The 16,550-nt window shown below is 42.2% G+C and overlaps 1 protein-coding gene across 3 annotated transcripts in view; it reads right to left on the bottom strand.

Moving 5' to 3' along the window:
• The window catches only part of mgat4c (mgat4 family member C), a 178,695-nt gene that overhangs the window by 67,910 nt on the left and 94,235 nt on the right, over positions 1–16,550 (bottom strand). For all 3 annotated transcript variants that reach the window (XM_031801966.1, XM_020456672.2, XM_031801965.1), the window contains one exon: positions 15,929–16,024. The gene's annotated coding sequence lies outside the window, so the exon portion shown is untranslated. The remainder of the gene's footprint in view (positions 1–15,928; positions 16,025–16,550) is intronic.

Raw genomic sequence — 16,550 nt, 5'->3', positions numbered from 1 at the left:
ATTCCCTGGTTGTCCTGAAATCCTGGTTGGAGATTTCCTGTTTATTCCCTCCTGATTCCGGGAACCTCCAACCAGGATTTAGGGAAAACCAAGGAATTTATTGAAAGTTGCAACCCTAGTCATATCCCTTCAATTCCCTGGTTGACGCCAAGACTATGCTTTGTACTAGAATCCTTCTCCCGTCAACCCAACCGTCTCTTGGAAGCATTGAGGAGTGGCTGAATCTTAACACAGCCTGATGTCTGTCTCGTTCCCAATTTGCTCCTCTGCAGGCCTGTCTGTCTGACAGAGTAATGAGAGACTTCATCCAAGACCGCTGGATTACAAATTCACTGCAGCAGTCACTGGCTACAGTACCAAGGAAGGCAGCCAACCTCTTTTTCTCAGCAAATCAATTCTAATTTTGTTCTTTCAGTCGATAACCTGCTGCGCATGGCTGTGTTTCATTCAAGCTTATTTGCAAGCCCCTTTCATCCAGTCCTTCAGCCATGTTGTTTAAACTTGCTAATAGGTAGGCTACCTTCAGCAAAAATCCAGACAGGGGACTTGTGAGTGAACAGGCTTGTTCCTGGAACTAAACATAGTGAAAACTTAAGAACCCAGAGGAGTGAATCCAAACAACTCAACCCTATCAACCCATCTGAAGTCCATAATCCATAGAAAAAGGACACGCTGAAGGGTTCTTGAAAACACATTATTCAACAATAAAAAGCCAACAACACCTATACTTCCCCAGAAAACTAAACTCATCTGGTGTCAGTGTCCTTAATGAAGTCTGACTCAGTTCCACAAACAACAAACTGTTAAAAAAGCTCTTGCAGTACCGGACAAGTATTTTAGTTTATTAAGTCAATATTTTCTTAACTCTATTTTCTTAAAACTGCATTGTTGGTTAAAGGCTTGTAAGTAAGCATTTCACAGTAAGGTATTTGGCACATGTGACAAATAAGATTTGTTTGAGTAGCCTACACACAGCTTCTTTGCTCTGCATGGTGAACGAGACGACAATAGGTGGTCCAGATTTAGATCATGAAGACATTGCAACAATAGAGCATCATCATCATCTGTTATGATTGATAGGACATTTACTTTTACTTCTCTGAATGTAAAACATGGTTTTAATGACAGTAACTTTGAGGGAGCAAGTACAAACAGTGTGGAATAACTTGGTTATGTGGAAGCCTCATTGCATTCCCTCGTTGTTCTGCAAACTTTTCTCCCTCGGTATCTTTCAGCCTCAGTATCTACTGTACCGTCAAGGTTCCAATGTCAGTGAATGAGTGTAGTGATGTTATTGCAGCCAGTGAAGGCCCTGAGGCAACATATTAAAACAGGGTCACAGGCTAGCTCTCTAAAGTGCTCCCTGTCGACGCTTCATATTGGTATGACAAGTGGGTTCCAGGTAGGGTCCCGTTCATTGAATTAGGAGCCAGAATATATACGACCTGAATTGTAGTATTATATTACTGGGAGGGAACCTCATTGCTTCAGTAAATCCATTACTCTAATTTTCGACAGACAAGGGCAGGTTTTAACCCAAATATGTGTGGCAGTGTATTTAAATAGATGCAGTACAATGTGGGGACATTTGAAACTAACTTGAAGAAAATAAAATGTTTAAAACAGTAATGGGATTGAGAGTGCTATTTTTCACCTATATTTTCAATAAAGATCTATGTTCAGCTCAGAGCCTTTGCACTTTGAGCACTGTGAAAAATGTTTTAACAGCACTGGGCATTTTGGGTAACTGAGCCAAAATCTGTATGAAATGACCCTGTTGAGTTTCTGGTACAATGCCTGCATGCTCAGAAAAGCCACTGACCTTCATCAAATGGCCTATCTGATTGTCCATGTAAGCAGAAAAGAGAAAGGTGCCATATATGTACTCGCTCCCAGTGATGTTGTGACAAGGGAATGTGTAATTTATGTGATAACGACTGTTTATGAGAGTGCTAAGCCAAGGCATTGATGGGCTTTGCGATGCTGGAGAGAGGCCAGACAATAAAGAGCAGTCAGGATCAGTAGAGCTGGTCTCCACTGACTCTCTGCATTGTCGGATGCTTCGCTCCCTGGGAGTCTCGCTACGTTATCAGTGATCATCAAAGGCACTGTCAAGAAAATTTTAAACTGGGGCTTCCAGAGGCTGCCAGCGACACTAGACACATCTAAATGAGACAGGCTTATTAATTCTTCAAAAGCCACACAGCTTCCTTTTCCCCAAGACTCATTTTGGTACATTTAAGGAGGATAAAAGCTCAGCCAGACAACCTCACTGTCTCTTTCTCTCGCTCACATACATCATACATAATGCAGACACACATATTCTGTTGATCTCAAGACAACAATATTTCTTACTTTAAAATAGCTGTCATGTTTATAAGTGTTTCATAGAGAGTATAAATGGAAATATGAACATTTCAGGAACAAATTCCAGAGATCAACAAAACACAGGGAATACATAGTTTAAAAATGAACTAACCTGTTTCTATAGAAAACTGCTGTGCTGACAGAAAATGGTTTGTTACCAGTGGGTGAATGTGGGATTGTAATTCCAATGCAGGAAAATGTGATTGATCTTTTAAATTCAAGATTGAATGATATTTTGTTGATGAGTGCGGTGACACAAAAGGGTGGTCCCTGTTTTTGGGGCTTCATCAGGAGTCTCTGCCCTCCTGGCCCACTTATAAATGGGCAATAGCAAATTCGATATTGGGCTAGCTCTTCCCACTTTCAGTGAACCGAACCATGCTGGAATAAATCGTGTGAAAGTATGCCTACTGGGCAAGCATGGTACAGTACGGCTTGGCTTGGCTCGGTTTGAGTTCAAGAGCCTACAAGCTCATAAGACCTGGAGAGTGCAGCACTCCTGTTTTATCCCCAGCCCCCCCCCCCAAAAAAGTGGGCATCTTTAAAAAAATATATTAATAAATAAGAAAATGGAGCTCACATAACTCTGAAATGTTGTATGCAATATGAGACGGAAATATGAGAAGGAAAAGGCCTTGCAATCTATTGAAACGTTTTCTTTCAGCATACATATTCCACTGACAAGCATACGATTGTATAAGGATCACCAAAGCCTTAATTATTGTAATTAACCCTTGCATGTACAAGTAGGGACGGCTCCTTGAAACCACCGGGAAGATGTGAGAATGTTTGTATTATAAACCAGTGGTTAAAATGCACATAATTTCGATGTTATACGAGACCCATAATTGGTGAATTCATGATCAGGGGGCCTACTTCATTACAGCTCAAGAGGCTTCATCTCCTCATGGTGGCCATATTTCACCATAATGAATGTGATTTTTTTCTCTCTCTTCTCTCTGCAGTAGCTAATTGCAAATGTTTTCTCTCCATGTGAATGATTCAAGTTTTTTTGTTTGCTACAAACATCTTGATTAGAAGACACCCTCCCTTGTGATTACTCACAATGCTGTTATGTTACAAGAGTTTTATTTATTCCTTGGGAGGTAAACTTACTGTACCTAAGAAAGGAGTTGGAGCACTTTGAATATCTTCTCCTTTAACTGCATTGAGGTCAATTGGAATTCCAGTTTACTTCCTGAATTTACTGAACGGAAATGGCACTGACCCCAACCATGCTAAGCACAGCAGTGGACTCTGTCTCTCTCTCTCTCTCTCTCACACACACACATTGACCCCATGTCTCTGGAGTGGGGTGGATAATCTGTCTATCTGGCCCCTCTGGGCCCTCTGTGTCTCAGCATGGGGGCAGAGGACACTCCGAGCCCCAGAAATGTCCACTCCTATCGGGCTCTCGGCCCAATTGGCCTGCTCCATGGAGGTAAAGACAGCAGCCAACTGCCAGAGGCCATAGGTTAGGATACACCGCTCTGGCCCACTGCTGCCCACTGACTCTGAACAGAAGGGTCAGTATAGCTCCCTGAAGCTCCAGCCAGGCTCATTCCTCCTGACACGAGCACAAACATCCCCTACTACGATGATAGATACCTCCCTTTATAATGTAATACCACTTTGACTGCAGGAGAAATAAAAAAATGCACATGCCGCCATCGTATTCATGAGGATTAATGTGGCATCCAGTTTTGTGTGACTGGAACAGCAGCTTAAGCAGCGACGCCACAAAATAATATGCACATTTTCAATTATCATCAAATGTCTGATTATCTTGAGTCTCACTGATATTCAAACAAACATATGATATAATCTCATAGAAAATACTGGGAAATAGTGTTTGACATGACATTGATGAAGCTCCCACTGTCTAGTGTGATAACCCAACCAGACAAATGCAATGGTAGCCTTAGGCATACTTTCAGTGGTGTCACTTTCCCAACTTTCACTTTCAGCGGTGTCACTTTTGAGGCCCTCAAGGCTGTCAGTATAAACCCATACTTCAGCTAGAAGTGCACTTTGAGGAGGGGGGTAATGTTGAGGGGCGCTCTTGGTCTCCTCCCTCACCAGCCCAGCACCTCTACACTGGAAAAGGTAATTGTCTCCACCGTACGTGGAGAGATGAGTGTTTTTCTAGGACCTATGCAAGGCGCTGTCTCCTCTCTCACACAGCCCAAGAAGTCACAGCAGTTTGCAATAATTACTTTTGCAGATAGAGGTGAGAGAGGACGTTTGCATTAGATGAGGGCCTGGGTAGTCGGGTCCCCATGCTCGGCGCATGCAGCTTTTAATGTCACCATAATCTGGAAAGGTTACCACTGCCAGATCCACTGTATATCTCCGCAACTTGCTGAATCAGTATTTCTGAAATAGGCTTGACATTGATTTAGAAGAAGTGCACACCCAAGTAACTCCTTGAAAAGAGATGTGCTATACAGCATTTCCATTCTATTACAATGTTGTTGTTTTTGTTGTCATGTTGTATTATCACGCCACTACATTATGACACTTGCATGTAAGGTTAGACACATAATTATGTTAAACCATAACATATCGACTGACAACTTTTTTCCTGGTAAAATGTATTTTCCTAAAGCTTTTAACGAAAATATTTTTCTTTGAACCGGTCTCCACTTTATAGACAGATACTACAGAGAGGTAGAGACAAGATACCCAAGGTCGGCAGCTCTACCTCTTTCTCATTTCTGTCCATCTCCTACTCTGTGAAAATGGTTTCTCAGATTGGTCTCTCCCTTCAATGGTCTCATATTCCCACACCTCCCACAGCATAAGCGTCTTATCATCATCACACTTTCTCATTCCATTTTCTCAGGGATGCTGGTGACATTTTGAAGTGTCTGATTCATGCCTTGAGACAGAGCGAGAAGGTTTGTGTGTGTGTTCGTGCGTGGGTGCGTGCATGCATTTGTGTATGCGTGTGTGTATGTGTGCATGTATGTGTGTGTGTGTATGCACATGTACATGTGTGTGTTTATGTGCCCGCACATCTCCACCTCCAATCACACACTCCCTCCCTCCTGACCTCCTCACACCTCCTCTCTACTCCATGCCTGGAGCCAGACTCTTGTGTTGTCTACCTCAGAGAAGCTGGTGCTTGGCATAAAGAAGAGGCTCCAGTGGATTCTGTGCTCCGCCTGCCAATGGACTCTTTTGATCAGCCGCCAGGTGATGACAGGTGATCTACATTAATCTCAACCCTCCTGCCTCCCACCTCTCTCTCCTTCTCTCTGTGTCATTCTCTTCTCTTCCTCCCTCTTCCCTAACAGAGGGTCAGTGTGCTAAGCCCCAAGGCTAGGAGAGAAATTATATCTCATGGGAGGGCATTTTAGTTTTTCTCCTCTCAACAGCATTGGATAAACTTTGACTGATGCCTGCTGAGACATTTCAAACGTACAGAAAACCAAGATGGTGAGAAACCAGGTCGATCTTTGTGCTAGTATTTCATTCTGGAATACTGGATCCATGGAGTGGGAGTTAAATACACAATCTGAAACTTATATCATACCAAGTGGTTGGACTGCAAGCATCCAGCTTAAGCACCCGTGAAAGGCACTGTAAGTTTACTCTCTCACTTTGACCTTTGTCCTGCACTCTGAACCTGAAACAGCTAAGAGGTCACTATGGAAGATACTGTGGGAGAAGCTGGCACTATTGTAGAGCTAGAAGAGGTTTGTGTTTTCCATGATTAGAGCTGAAGAGTTAAGAGTGCCAAACAGGATAACTTATTGTATTGTGCTGCTCTGGTAATTGAAGTCAGACAGATCCCACTGGCACTGTTAGAATTAATTGGAAGGTGAAAGGCTTCACAAACAATGTAATTGAGATTTGGAAAAATAAAAAGCCACTTTTATAGAAGAAGTAGAGCAAATCCTCTCCAGTAGCTAATCACTACTAACCACAGAAACACTCTCCAACACAGATTAACAGTGACACTTCGAAAGTAAGTTGTGTCAGTATCAAATTATACAATGGGTGGGACTAATCCTGAATGCTGATTGGTTAAAAGCGCATTCCAGTCGGTGGCTATTCCACAAATTACCACCGGCTAAATCTATTACTTTAAAATGCCTATTTACTCTGTTCTATCTGACTGCCAAATCCACGATCTCATCAGCCCAGCCAAGCAATTAATAAACTTGATCTCCAATATAAAAAGCATCTAGACATTATCTCACATTTATTTTTCTTCAACAGCGAAGATTTGTATAAACCTTGCTTTCTGTCTCTCCGACATTTGAAACATTGTTTCAATATTCAAATTCGATCTCCAGCTGTCCCATAGTAATTAATGTGTCGGAAGTCGGGACGGGACAGACAGGCAGCGTTTCTCAGCCAGCCGAAATCGGCTGGCATGCGTGCTTAGTCCCCTCCTTTACTCCCTGTTCACTCACGACTGCATGGCCAAGCACGACTCCAACACCATCATTTAGTTTGCTGACGACACAACGGTGGTAGCCCTGATCACTGATAACGATGAGACAGCCTATAGGGAGGTCAGAGACCTGACAGTGTTGTGCCAGAACAACAACCTCTCCCTCAACGTGAGCAAGACAAATGAGATGATCATGGACTACAGGAAAAGGAGGGCCGAACATGCTGAGCGGGTCGAGAGTTTCAAGTTCTTTGGTGTTCACATCACCAACAAACTATCATGGTCCAAACACACCAAGACAGTCGTGAAGAGGTTGGTGGAGACTGAAAAGGAGACTGAAAAGATTTGGCATAGGTCCCCAGATCCTCAAAAGGTAATATACAGATGCACCATCGACAGCATCCTGACAGGATGCATCACTGCCTGGTATGGCAACTGCTCGGCATCCGACCGCAAGGCGCTACAGAGGGTAGTGCGTAGGAAGGCCCAAGAAATGGTCAAAGAATCCAGTCACCAAAGTCATAGACTGTTCTCTCTGCTACATATGGCAAGCGGTACCGGAGCTCCAAGTCTAGGTCCAAAAGGCTCCTTAACAGCTACTATTCCAAGCCATATTTACATTGACAGTCTACACCGGCCAAACCCGGTTGACGCTATGCCAATTGTGCACTACCCTATGGGACTCCCAATCACGGCAGGTTGTGATACAGCCTGGACGTAATTGCAAGATCAAATACGTGTGTGACTATCATCCCTGGATTACGGATCACCACTTAAAATATCCTGTTAATTAATTTTAAAAAAAGAGGTGGTAATGACTGTAACACTAATACACTTGAATGAACTGTATAATACTGATGAAATCTAGTCAACCATAGAGCATTAAGAGCCATAACCACTGTAGGTTGGATAACAACATACTGTACAGTTGAGAACTGATGAAATCTAGTCCACCATTGAAGCAGAAAGAGATCCCTATTCCATGGTATCTTGGCTAACAGCTGCTGATGAACGAGGAGTGATGGTGTGTGATGTGGCTCCTCCATTACAAAAAAACAACCAACTGTTATTTCTAAAGGTGATCACCTGCTTATTACTGTGATTTCCAGCAGGAATAATTCAGCTCAGTGCCTCAGCGGTGGTGGTTTTGGCAGAGGCGGGCGTTATTCAGCATGGCAGGCAGGAGGGGGGCTGTATGGAGCAAGGTGTGACTTTGTTGTGTTGATGATGGAAAAACACTGTCTCTGTTCCAAATGGCACCCTATTCCCTTTACAGGGCACTACTTTTGACCAGGGCCATTTGGACTCTAGTCAAAAGTAGTGCACTACATAAGGAATAGGGTGCAATTTTGGACACCGACAGTGTGTCTTTTCTTATCTTTCCAGACCCCTCAGGTTTGCTTTGGAGGAGCTATTATCCATTTCATGATCTCACACCATTGTGATTGGAATTACTCAGTTGGATTGGTATGAAATGAAATGCAAAATGGCATTTGGTTTATGATTGACCATATTGTTCGTGTTTGTGGTTATTTTGTGGGCATCCATTTTGATTTAGCGAGGGGGTAGTGCTTTGTTGTGCGCTGTGTTAAATTGGCAATCAGATTGTCACATTACCATTCAGATGGCAAGCGTGATGTTTCTGATAGCGTGATGTTTCTCTCTCTACCACTGTGAGGGCCATGTCCCTGTCTGCGTCCCAATTGGTGCCCTATTACCTTTACAGTATAGTGTACTACTTAGGGAATAGGGTGCCATTTGGGACGTAGATAGGGACATGGCCCCCACAGTGGTAGAGAGAGAATGCTATTATGTTACTCTCCTTAAAGATCATCTACATCTTTATACGGCTAGCTGGAGAGAAAATAGAGTAGGAGCTAGCTATCGCTGTTCAGTGGTTCGCACTGCATGTCCAATCCATTTCAATGCTGCATTGCTCTGGACATTTAATCAAGCTCCCTTTTACAGCGATACGTCAATCTCCCCGAACACCCGCAAAAAGGGGGATCAGGATGCATGAGTGGCGGAATGGGAGATGGAGAGAGTGCGAGTGATATAGTGAGCGAGAGGAAGAGAGAGAAAGAGGGAGGAAGAGTGTTCTAGTCTTCCGCAAATCTGTATTTTGAATCTGAAAATCATCTTTTGTCTTTGTTTAAACATTTGACTTGTCATGTATTTTAACAATGGTGCAAACATAAAATATTGCATGCAATCACCAAAGACAAATTACTTTATCGACCAGTGATCACCACATTCCAGATGCTCAAGATTATTTAACAACTGCTCAAGCAACCATTACCTCCATCACGTAAACTGTTGGTGGTGTTGAGCTGAGTTAAATCTGAGTTAAAAGTTATTGTGAAAGGGCTGCTTAGTGTGAGCTCTTTTTGACGCTATGCACAGCTTGGGCAGCTGGGATAGGTGCTCTAGCTCCACTTCAATCGGCTGTGATGTTCTTCTCAAGGCTATTTCCTCCTTCTCCCTGATCTGGAATGTGAGCACACAGGCATTGGCTCTTGCTGTCTGTCCTGTAGGAAGAACAGCTGTTTGCATGAATCTTTAATGCACATCGCCCACATCAGTGTTGCTCCATTCGAGCAGACATAGATCTGGTTCCCTTCATTCTCACTTTAAACTGTTTCAAGTCACTTAAAGAATGTCAAATGTCTCATTCATTCAAGTGTCTCACTTCATACAGTTATCTGTTGATTGGAAAAGTATGTATCACATTTGCTTCTGTCAGTAAATGACGCCATCCCACCAAAAATCAACTAACAATGGCTTTTTACTGGAGAATGGGAAGATTGAGACACCAACAAAAACCAGAAGCTATTCAAACTGTTGCGTGAACCGAACCACCTGTTAACTTGAAAGTTATACAATCAACTTACAACTTACAATCTATGACAACACTAAAGCTTCATTACTGTTTGCCTACATACACTGGTAAGAAGCTCCACATGGCCCTGAGAACCGTCTAGGCTGTGCCACTGTCAGTGACAACATATATACTCTGGCTGTCGGTTGACAATTGTTCTACATAGTGACTCTACTGTCTGTAGCACAGAAGTGTAAAATGCAATAACAGCAGCAAAGTGCAACAGTGGCTTTGCTTTGCTGTCAATATTTTCCCTCTTGATAAACCCTCTGGGCAAGTGTACTTCTTCAGCCAGCCAACACAAACACAGCTTTGTCCTTGTTTGATCCTGTCAACAGTGTGTAGATACAATAGGCAGAAAATAAAGCCTTTTCACTCTGAGGGCTCGACTTCAACAAACCTAATGCTATGGTAAATCTAAGCGCTGGCTGTAGCGCTATAGGTCTGGGGGTATGTCAGAATTTATTATCCTGATTTTCACAGAAGGAATTATGAGAGCAAATAGCTGGTTGTAGGTGTGATGAGGGCTTGGCCACTCATTGGCCAATCAAGGCTTTCATGGCTTCATACTGCATGTGTTTGTCTCAAGTTCTGTAGGTTATTGACAGTCTTTGCATTGTCATCAACTCCAATTAAGCTGGAGGCACAGAATATTCTCGTCCTAGTCCATTGTAGATTGATACTACAGTGTATTGATTAAATGGCATAGGCTACAGTAATAGCAGCAGTAAAAAATCATCCAGTGTTTGCTCAATATGTTTGGAGTGTTGAAAGTCAACCTTGTTGTCACTGGCTTCAATGAGTATAGTCCTTTACGTATGTATTGTATGTGTGAGGCACGTTCTCAATAAATATATAGCCTAGGCCTACCATTGATATGGCGTTATAGGAATGAAACATTTGAATATGTTTGTAATCGGACAACAGGCGCTCCTTGAAAATGGAGCCGAATGGAGTATGCACTGCAGGTAGACCTATGTAAATTCTGAATAATGGCAAAAGCCTAGACCATTTAGAAACCTTTGATGGACAGGCTACTTGGCTAATGCAAGTTTTTTTTAACCACATCCAAAATATTAACAGGACTTAGCAAAAATAATATACAATAGCCTACATAGATAAAAGGGGGTATGTCCACTCACTCTTTTGCTGCTCCCAAACGTAATATTTGAACAAATTAAGATTCATTTTAAAGCAGTCTCATGAGCCAAACCCTTTATTGATAGTCTTGACTACTTGGTGAATGCATTGAGCAGGACAAAGAAAACAGCCTGCAGAACAGTGAGAGGAGGGGAGGCTATGCTTGTTTTTTTAAATGGGGAAAAACATTTGTTTTTTATGTTTTTAAATACGGTTGGAGAGGCTGCACCCTGTTGTGAAAATCATGCCATAATCAACCACAACCACAAGACCAGCTTTCCCCACCAGCCATACTGAAATTGGCACTTTGGTGCATGTTTTTAAGGACACACCTCAGATATTGTCACCCTTCCTACCTCTGGGAAAGCCAGCTCATATAAGACAGGTAAATTACCAATCCTAGCACTAGGGTTTGAAAATACAAGAGTGCCAGCTTTAACAGGTCAGAATTGCGAACAAGCGTGTTTTTGACAATTGCTTTGGCTTAATGCCAGACAAAAATAGAGTCCCGAGAGTCAGTGTCCTCAGTCTTTGCTGCCACCTCCAAAACACATATCGGTGTTCAGGACCACATATACTACCCCGGAGACCAGGGTTCGATCCCCCATTTCACCTCTTCTAAAACCTCCACCCTCTCATATATCTCACTCTCTGACACTGTCTATCTCTATAGAAAATAAAATACAAAAAGGAGGATGAAATTCTCATTTGTCATCCGCATCACCTCCTCCCAGATTCATGAGAGGAACTGATGAAACTATTGACCAGACAGATGGAGACCAGTGGAGGCTGGTGGGGGGGGGGAGAAATATGAGGACGGGCTCATTGTAATGGTTGGAATGGAATGAACGGAACAGAGTCAAAAGTGGTTTCCATATGTTTGGTACTGTTCCATTTATTCCATTCCAGCCACTACAATGAGCCCGTCCTCCTATAGCTCCTCCCACCAGCCTCCACAGATGGAGACAGAGATAATGCGACATTCTGTGTCTGTACCACAGAAGGGAAAGGAAAACCCTATTTGTAAACGCTAATTAGGAGATGTTTTTTTAAGTGTATGCGGGCGACAGTGAGACAGCACTTCCTCATTGTGTTCACCTTTTATAATGTCAGATCACAGCGAGAGGCATCATTCGCTCTGCTACACTGAGTTGTAGGCTACAGTAGCTTCTCTGATGTATGGAGAAGTACAGTATAAGGGAAATTCAAGGAGAAGAACAAACAAATGGGTCGCTGTACAAAAAGAGCGCCTTTTGCATCCCTTCGACATTTGAACTAGAAATTGTGCATCAATATTGCATTTTAAAAGCCTGTTATATTAAATGAAGTGTCCTTTAATATAAACCAAATGGTAAATTGAATACATCCCAAAAAATGTATATGAATAAAGACTTGCCCAAATTCAATATTTTGACATGTCCCTCTGTGGACCCTTCCAAACTTCCATTCCCCCAGTCACAAGGGAATTTATGGCCGATTTAAGATGAAAATGTCAACCCTGTTACTTTATTTGGCACTTCGTAAACACTTACCATAGTCTTTTTATTTAACCTCTTCAGACAAAAAAACATGCTCTTTATGAAGTTGAACATGTCGTCTTTATGACAGAATGTTAAAATTAGGGGAAATATACAGTGCAATAGGAAAGTATTCAGACCCCTTGACTTTTTCCACATTTTGTTATGTTACAGCCTTATTCTAAATTGATCAAATTTAGGGGGGTTTCTCATCAATCTACACACAATACACCATAATGACAAAGCAAAAACAGGTTTTTAGAAATGTTTGGAAATTTACCACAAATAATAAAATGAAATATCTTCTTTACATAAGTATATAGACCCTTTGCTGCAGCATTGAACGTCCCCAAGAACACAGTGACATCCATCCTTCTTAAATGGAAGAAGTTTGGAACCACCAAGATTCTGGGCAAACTGTGAAATCGGGGGAGAAGGGCCTTGGTCAGGGAGGTAACCAAGAACCCAATGGTGACTCTGACAGAGCTCCAAAGTTCCTCTGTGGATATGGGAGAACCTTCCAGAAGGACAACCATCTCTGCAGCACTCCACCAATCAGGCTTTTATGGTAGATTGGCCAGACGGAAGCCACTCCTCAGTAAAATGCACATGACAGCCCACTTGAAAGGCACCTAAAGGACTCAGACCATGAGATACAAGATTCTCTGGTCTGATGAAACCAAGGTTGAACTCTTTAGGCTGAATGCCAAACGTCACGTCTGGAGGAAACCTGGCACAATCCCTACGGTGAAGCACGGTGGTGTTAGCATCATGCTATGGGCAAGTTTTTTAGCGGCAAGGACTGGGAGACTAGTCAGGATTGAGGAAAATACGAATGGAGCAAAGTACAGAGAGGTCCTTGATGAAAATCTTCCCCAGAGCGCTCAGGATCTCAGACTGAGGTGAAGTTTCACATTCCAACAGGACAACGATCCTAAGCACACAACCAAGACAATGCAGGAGTGGTTTCGGGACAAGTATCTGAATGTCCTTGAGTGGCCCAGCCAGAGCCTGGACTTGAACCTGATCGAACATCACTGGAGAGACGTGAAAATACAGTAGCTGTGCAGCGATGCTCCCTGTCCAACCTGACAGAGCTTGAGAGGATCTGCAGAGAAGAATGGGAGAAACTTCCCAAAAACAGGTGTGTGTCTTACCCAAGAAGACTCGAGGCTGTAATCGCTGCCAAAGGTGCTTCAACAAACTACTGAGTAAAGGATCTGAATGCTTATGTAAATGTGATATTTCTGGTTTTTTATTTGTAATCAATTTGCAAAAATTTAAAAAAAGAACTATTTTCCCTTTGTTATTATGGGGTATTGTGTGTAGACTGATGGGGAAGAAGGGGAAAAACTATTTAATACATTTTAGAATAAAGCTGTAACGTAACAAAATGTGGAAAAGTCAAAGGGTCTGAATTCTTTACAAATGCACTGTGGATATACAGTACCAGTCAAAAGTTTTTCTCTATTTGACAATTTTTTACACTACTGTTCAAAAGTTTGGGGTCACTTAGAAATGTCCTTGTTTTCCATGAAAACATACATGAAATTAGTTGCAAAATGAATAGGAAATATAGTCAAAGTCGTTGACAAGGTTATATATATAATGATTTTTAAAATAAATAATAATTGTGTCCTTCAAACTTTGCTTTCGTCAAAGAATCCTCCATTTGCAGCAATTACAGCCTTGCAGAACTTTGGCATTCTAGTTAATCTGAAGAGATTTCACCCTATGCTTACTGAAGCACCTCCCACAAATTGGATTGGCTTGATGGGCACTTCTTACGTACCATACGGTCAAGCTGCTCCCACAACAGCTCAATAGGGTTGAGATCCGGTGACTATGCTGGCCTCTGCATTATAGACAGAATACCAGCTGATTGCTTCTTCCCTAAATAGTTATTGCATAGTTTGGAGCTGTGCTTTGGGTCATTGTCCTGTTGTAGGAGGAAATTGGCTCCAATTAAGCGCCATCCACAGGGTATGGCATGGCGTTGCAAAATGGAATGATAGCCTTCCTTCTTCAAGATCCATTTTACCCTGTACAAATCTCCCACATTACCACCACCAAAGCACCCGAGACCATCACATTGCCTCCACCCTGCTTGACAGATGGCGTCAAGCACGCTTCCAGCATCTTATTTTTTTTTCTGCATCTCATGTATGTTCTTCTTTGTGATTCAAACTTCTCAAACTTAGATTTGTCTGTCCATAACACTTTTTTCCAATCTTCCTCTGTCCAGTGTCTGTGTTATTTTGCCCATCTTAATCTTTTATTTTTATTGGCCAGTCTGAGATATGGCTTTTTCTATGCAACTCTGCCTAGAAGGCCAGTATCCCGGAGTCGCCTCTTCACTGCTGATGTTGAGACTGGTGTTTTGCGGGTACTATTTAATGACGCTGCCACTTGAGGACTTGTGTTTCTCAAACTAGACACTCTAATGTACTTGTCCTCTTGCTCAGTTGTGCACCGGGGCCTCCCACTCCTATTTCTATTCTGGTTAGGGCCAGTTTGCGCTGTTCTGTGAAGGGAGTAGTACACTGCGTTGTATGAGATCTTCAGTTTCATGGCAATTTATCGCATGGAATAGCCTTCATTTCTCAGAACAAGAATAGACTGATGAGTTTCAGAAGAAAGGTAATTGTTTCTGGCCATTTTGAACCTGTAATCGAACCCACAAATGCTGATGCTCTAGATACTCAACTAGTCTAAAGAAGGCCAATTTTATTGCTTCTTTAATTAGCACAACAGCTTTCAGCTGTGCTAACATAATTGCAAAAGGGTTTTCTAATAATCAATTAGCCTTTGATAAACTTGGATTAGCTAACACAACGTGCCATTGGAACACAGGAGTGATGGTTGCTGATAATGGGCCTCTGTACACCTATATAGATATTCCATTAAAAATCAACCGTTTCCAGCTACAATAGTCATTTATAACATTACCAATGTCTACACTGTATTTCTGATCAATTTTATGTTATTTTAATGGACAGAAAATGTGTTTTTCTTTTAAAAAAAAGGACATTTCGAAGTGACCCCAAACTTTTGAACGGTAGTGTACATTGTAGAATAATAGTGAACACATCAAAACTATGAAATAACAAATATGGAATCATGTCGTAACCAAAAATGTATTAAACAAATCAAAATATGTTTTATGTTTTAGATTCTTCAAAGCCACCCTTTGCCTTGATGACAGCTTTGCACACTCTTGGCATTCTCTCAACCAGCTTTACGAGGAAGTCACCTGGAATGCTTTTACAGCAGTCTTGAAGGTTCCCACATATGCTGAGCACTTATTGGCTGCTTTTCCTTCACTCTGCGGTCCAACTCATCCCAAACCATCTCAATTGGGTTGAGGTCGGGAGATTGTGGAGGCCACAAAGACACGGCGGTTGGAACCAATGTAGAAAATAGTACAAATGAAGAAAAACCTTTGACTGAGATAGGTGTCCAAACTTTTGACAGGTACTGTATATATATTTCTTACCAAGTTACACTACCCAAAAGGTTCTCAATTGGTGGAACGACCCAACTATTAAACTATCCACGGCTGAAACTACTTCTACCAAATCTTGATTAATAATATAGTAATATCCTTCAATATTACAGTACCTTTCAGCAGAAGTCAGATGTGTTAGTGGGAAGATGTCTGGTTGCTCTGAAGGTTGACATGGACTGGATCCACAAACAGATGCTCCTCAGTTGTTTCTGTCAAAAAGAAAGAGAGTCAGTCAAACGCACAGGAAGTGAATTCATTATACCGTGCACATCGGCATTCCATTGTTCATCTCTGTACCCTGTGTGTATGTGCCAAGGTATACATCAATGTATTATACCGTGTGTGTTTCTGTGTGTGTGTGTGTGTATGAGCGTGTGGAGCACATGTACCGTAGCGTGTGTGTAAGTGTATGTGCAGCTTGCGCTTGCATGCGAAAGAGTAGCTCATTTTCTGCGTGCGCACACATACAACAAACAGTACAGCAAACAATAAGGTCACAACTCCCCTGAGCTTCCCACTGTGACTAGTACACTGCCTTACATTTGAAGATGACTCTCCTCTCAAGAGTTTCCCTGGTAAAGGAAAAACGCTGGCTTTGCCTACGATGTCCACTCTGCCTCTCTCTAGTCTCTAGTCTAACTGTGGCTGACTCTCTCTCAATTCAATTCAATTCAATTCAAGGGCTTTATTGGCATGGGAAACATGTGTTAACATTGCCAAAGCAAGTGAGGTAGA

Source organism: Oncorhynchus kisutch, linkage group LG22, assembly GCF_002021735.2.
Source record: "Oncorhynchus kisutch isolate 150728-3 linkage group LG22, Okis_V2, whole genome shotgun sequence".
In the NCBI taxonomy this organism is placed as follows: Eukaryota; Metazoa; Chordata; class Actinopteri; order Salmoniformes; family Salmonidae; genus Oncorhynchus; species Oncorhynchus kisutch.
This window is presented reverse-complemented; position numbering and strand designations above follow the sequence as displayed.